This window comes from Delphinus delphis, chromosome 16 (genome assembly GCF_949987515.2).
Source record: "Delphinus delphis chromosome 16, mDelDel1.2, whole genome shotgun sequence".
In the NCBI taxonomy this organism is placed as follows: domain Eukaryota; kingdom Metazoa; phylum Chordata; class Mammalia; order Artiodactyla; family Delphinidae; genus Delphinus; species Delphinus delphis.
In genome coordinates this window covers 62993780-62999620 of record NC_082698.1, presented here as the reverse complement: position 1 = coordinate 62999620, position 5841 = coordinate 62993780, and positions in this window count along the sequence as shown.

Below are 5841 nucleotides of genomic sequence, written 5' to 3'. Positions count from 1 at the left end.
AGCCCACTACGTTCTCAGGGTACAGCACTCCCTTGCTCACCTGCTTGTAAGCCTCACAAGTGTCCTATTCTAATAAATCACTTCTATCACTTTGCCTCTCGATGGATTCTTTCTGCCCTGAGACATAAAAAAGTGGAGGTTCTTGGAGGCTCCCCCTACCCCAGACGCATTTCTGCGGTTTCAGCTTGGGGACATTGAGGGAGGGAGCCCTGCTGAACGCAGGCAGGGATGGCTGGTCTGTGGAGGTTGGTGAGTCATCCAGCCGGGCTGAGGAAACAATCAAGCAATCACACGTGCAACATCTCTACTGAGGGCCTGAAGGCCGCAGGGAAAAGTGGAAAGACCTGTGGACTGAAAGCTAGGAGGCTTTGGGGGGCATCGCTTGCCCTCTCAGAGCCCGTTTTCTCTCAAGAAGCAGGGCTTGGAAGTGCTGAGAGCACCAGATGCCCAGCCTGGGTAGGTCTCTCTAGGACCAGGAACACAGCACCAAGGGGACAAACCATTGTCCTCGCACATCTGAAACTATCACAGCTTTAGGCAGGAGTGTCCAGGCCCAAATGAGGGTTTGTGCGGGCAGGTGCGACGAGAGCTGAGCCCTGAAGGAAGGGACGGGCGTGTCGGAGTGCTACAATGGCAGAAAGGAGAGCAAGGCATCATCTGTGGGGGGAGGGCTGGAAAGGAGGGGCGGCTCAGACTCAACACCAAGGGCCTGGAGAGGAAAGTGAGAAGAGTAACCCTAGCTGAAGAAACTACTGAAAGGAGCACGGATGGAGACATGAGGCTGGAAGAATAGGCTGAGGCCGGCCAGGCGGCCCACGCAAGCCCTCAATTCCCGGTGAGGACTGTGGGCTTGGCCCGCGGGCGTGTGGAACCACCGGCTGTGCTTTCACAGGGCAGCGTTGGGAGGCAACGGGTAGAACGCACGGTGTTTAATTTTCTAAGCTTAACTGTAACAAGTTACCACACTGTTGGTGGCTGCTGTAACGAACTGCCCAAACCTTGGTGGCTTAAAATGACCCAAATGTGTCCCCTTATAGTTCTATAGGCTAAAGTCTGACATGGGTCTCACCGGGCTGAAACTAAGGTGTTGGCAGGGCTGCCTTTCTTTCTGGAAACTCCAGAGGAGAATCTGCTCCCTTACCTTTTCCGGCTTCTGCATTCCTCGGCTTGGGGCCCTTTAGTCCATCTTCAAAGCCAGCAAAGGCAAACCGCACCTTCTCACACCACATCACCCTGAACTTTCCTTCTGCCTCTGGCTTCCATTTTTAAAGACGCTTGTGATTACATGGGTCCCACCTGGATAATCCAGGCCACTCCCTCTTTTAAGATCACCTGATTAGCAGCATTAATTCCATCTGCAACCTTAATTGCCCTTGGCCATGTAAGGTAACAGGTTCCAAGGATTAGGATGATTAGGACAGAGACATCTTGGGGAGGCCATTATTCTGCCTGCCATACTGGGCTAGTTAGTTGGAACTCCTTGCAAGCAAACAACAACAACAAAAAAAAGCAAAAACAAAAGCGGAGAAGGAGAGGGAGAGGGAGGAGAAGGAGAAGAAAAGAAATATATTGGCTTAAATAACTGAGGCCTGTGTCTTTCTTCACTGCTTGGATCTACTTTCCTCTCTTGGTTTTCAGGCACCTCCTTCTATGAACAGGACCCCGCATCACCAGGCTTACATCCTGCCAGCTTAGCAGCATGGCAGTCCCCTCTCCCAGTACTTTAGCACAACCCAGGATGATGAGCATTGACTCTGATTCACCCAACTTCCTTCCAAGACTGTCCCTGGGCCAACTACTCTGGCCTAGGAGAGAACTTTCACTGGCCAGGCATGAATTTCATATGCACCGTTGGAGCTGAAACAGGGGAAGCCCCACCAAAGCAGATGGACAGGGACTTGGGGGTGGGTGGTTCCTTAAAGGAAAACTGGTAGACTGATACTCAGAAAGCGCAGTAGTGGTCATAATTGCCCAATATGAGTTGCACTTCATGCCACGAAACTGTACTGAAAAATGATTTATAAGGTACTTAGCCATAAAAAAGAACAAAATAGGGCTTCCCTGGTGGCGCAGTGGTTGAGAGTCCGCCTGCCGATGCAGGGGACACGGGTTTGTGCCCCGGTCTGGGAAGATCCCACATACCGCGGAGCGGCTGGGCCCGTGAGCCATGGCCGCTGAGCCTGCGCGTCTGGAGCCTGTGCTGCGCAGCGGGAGGGGCCGCAACAGTGAGAGGCCCACATACCGCAAAAAAAAAAAAAAAAAAAAAAAAAAAAAAAGAACAAAATAATGCCATTTGCAACGACATGGATGGACCTATAGATTGTCATACTGAGTGAAGTAAGTCAGACGGAGAAAGACAAATATATGACATTGTATGTGGAATCTACAAAAAGGCTACAAATGAACCTATCTTCAAAACACAGTAGAGTTACAGATTTAGAAAATAAACTTATGGTAACTGGGGGGTAAAGGGGAAGGGATATATCAGAAGAATGGGATTGACAGCACACACACTACTATATATAAAATGGATAACTGTTAAGAACCTACTGTATAACACAGGGACCTCTACTCAATACTCTGTAATGGCTTATATGGGAAAAGAATCTACAAAAAGAGTGGATATATGTATATGTATAACTGATTCACTTTGCTGTACACCTAAAACTAACACAACATTGTAAGTCAACCATACCCCAATAAAAAGTATTAAAATAAAAAAAAACGATTTACAGGGTATTCCCTGGTGGTCCAGTGGTTAGGACTCCGTGCTTTCACTGCCAAGGGCCCGGGTTTGCTCCCTGGTCGGGGAACTAAGATCCTATAAGCCACCTGGCTGGCCAAGAAAAAAGAAAAAAAAGATTTACAACGGTAAATTTTATGTCATGTATATTTTACCACACGCACACAAATTTTGGAGTTTTGCTAGACCTGTTAGAAAAGAGGATCTTTGTTTTTTCAGACATCGCTAGGCGATGTGAGCCTAGTTTGAAACTGCTGGGGCCACCGTGCCACCATGTGGGGACAGAACCTTGGCTGAGAGCAGAGAACAAAGGTGCAAACAGATTCCTGATGATGATGGTGGCACCTGGACCCAGGTGTGCCTGAAGTCCTGACATGCACAATAAATTACCTCTTATGCTTAGATCACCCCAGTTTGAGTCTCTGTCACTGGTAGTTAAGAGTACTGACTTAAAAAAACACTACACAACACAACACAACAAAATTCCTCATGCCCTGCTGGTGGAAGAAGATAGCAACTGTCAAAAAATCACCCACCTTATTGGAGTTACCTGTGTGTTCTCTCCAAGCTTAACCGTTCACAGGGCCCATTTTGAATGAAAAGATGTGATACTGTTACGTAATGAAGCTCGCACAAAGCAAACTCCCTGTAGAGTGATTCACTTTAATAGAAAATGTAAATTGGGAGTTATTTCCTTAAAATAGTTGTTCTCAAAGTGTGGTCCCTGCAGCAGCAGCAGCATCAACTGGAAACCTGTTGGAAATGCAAACTCTCAGGCCCCACACACCCCAGAGCTGCTGAATCAGGAACTCTGGGGTGAGGCTGCCGAGATGCTGACTAGCCCTCCAGGTGACTCTGCTGCAAGCTCAGGTTTGAGAACCACTGTCTCCAGGGGTTCCTTGTTTTGTTGTTCTCCTGAACATTTTAAACATGATTCACTTTGAACAAATAGACTTAACCGTGGATTTTCAGGGGATAACAAATTATTGCATAAAGTGATATGCAATACACATGGGAACACATGTGTCATATTAAAGTATTTGCCTTAACTTGTTAAATAAAATAAAATATAACTATAATTTTAAAATTTTAAAAATTAAAAAAAGAGAAGAACAGGGAATGTAGGGTAGTAAATGCAAGAGAAATCTACAAATAGGAGCTGCCCGAGAGGGTGGATCAAGGGCAGGCAGCCTGAAGGCCAGAAAACATCTGAAGGTTCTTAAAAATTTTAGATGTGAGATGTTGAGGAAATGGAAAGGAAAGACAACAAGAAAAGCTTTAAATCAATGGTTCTCAATCTTTTTGGTCTTAGGACCACTTTACCTTTTTTTTTAATTATTGAATTTTGTTGCTGTGGGTTATATCCACTGATGTTTACCATAATAGAAATTAAAACTAAGAAAAATCCAAATAACAATAATAAACCCATTTTGTGTTAACTTAGTTAACATATTTTCTGATTGATAGTTATATACTCCAATAACTGAATCACTTTGCTGTATACCTGAAACTAACACAATACTGTAAATTAACTATACTTCAAAACAAAAATCATGATATATTCCAACATGAAAAAAACTAGTGAGAAGGGAGGCATTGTTTACATTTTTTCAGATCTCTTTGATGTCCAGCTTATGAGAAAGACAACTTGTTGGATTCTCATATCCGTTTCTGCATTCAATCTATTGTGATACCAAGTATCACAGTTTCTGAAACTCCACTGTACGCTTATAAGAGAATGAGAGTGAAAAAGGCACATAACTTATTGTGAAAAAAGTTTTGACTTCACAGACCCCTGAAAAGGCCTCAGTGATCCCCAAGGATCCTTGAACACACTGAATAAACCTGCTACTCATTGGAAAGAGACCTGGGTTTGAGTTCCGGTTATGCTTCTTTCTAGCTGTGTGACCTTGAGCAAATTATTTGACCTTTCTGAGCTTCCCTTTTCTCATCTGTGATGGAGCTCACCTCATGGGTTTCTGGGAGGGTTAAATTAGAAAATATATGTGCCTGGAACATATTTAGCCCTCAGTAGATGACCCATTTCTGTTGTTACTGAAGTTTGGGGCTGGGGTGACTGGGTAAGTAGTGGTGTCATTGGCAGGAATAGGGATGCAAAGGTGGGGATTAGGGAGGGTAAGAACACTTTGATCAAGTCCTAGTGAGTTGGGCCATCCAGATGCACCAGCTGGGCTGGAGCTCTGGGGTCAGGTCCCAGCTGGAGGTCAAGATTTGTGAATGGTAGATTCCCATGAAGAAATGGAAGATGTAAAGGCCAAGAATGCCAGCTCTGTGAGGGCAGGAACAGTGTAGGGGGGCCCCTGCTCTGAAAGCAGTGCTGCACACCAAGCAGCTCTAAGTCAGTGTTTGGTGATATGGCTGAATGCTCTCTGGGGGGAAATCCACCGCTCGGGACTGGAGGTGGAAATGAACCAGGGAAAGGGAAGGACAACCAATCCTGGGGCTATGGAGAAGAAGGAACAGCTCTGATGTTGGAGATGAACAGGGATGCCAATCTCCTCTGGAAACATTTGTTTTCAGTCAACAAGGGGATCCTTCCTGAAGCTTTGGTTGAGACACACACCTTTTAAATTGGGACCATTGGGGCTTCCCTGGTGGCGCAGTGGTTAAGAATCCACCTGCCAATGCAGGGGACACGAGTTCGAGCCCTGGTCTGGGAAGATCTCACATGCCCCAGGTCAAATAAGCCTGTGCACCACAACTACTGAGCCTGCACTCTAGAGCCCGCAAGCCACAACTACTGAGGTCTGCACGCCTGGAGCCCATGCTCCACAACAGAAGAGGCCACCACAATGAGAAGCCCGAGCACTGCAATGAAGAGTAGCCCCCGTTCACTGCAACTAGAGAAAGCCCGCGTGCAGCAACGAAGACCCAACTCAGCCACAAATAAATAAATTATTAAAAAAAAAAATTGGGACCACTGAACTTTGGTCCAGATCCAGACAAACAGGTCAGCGAGGGGTCTTGGCTGTGCTCTGGCCCTCCAGGTGTCCCTTCACACTTAGTCTCTCATTTACTTAGGTTACCTTGCCCCTGAGCTGTCTTACTTCATATTGCAGGAGGGAGGGAAGGTGTGT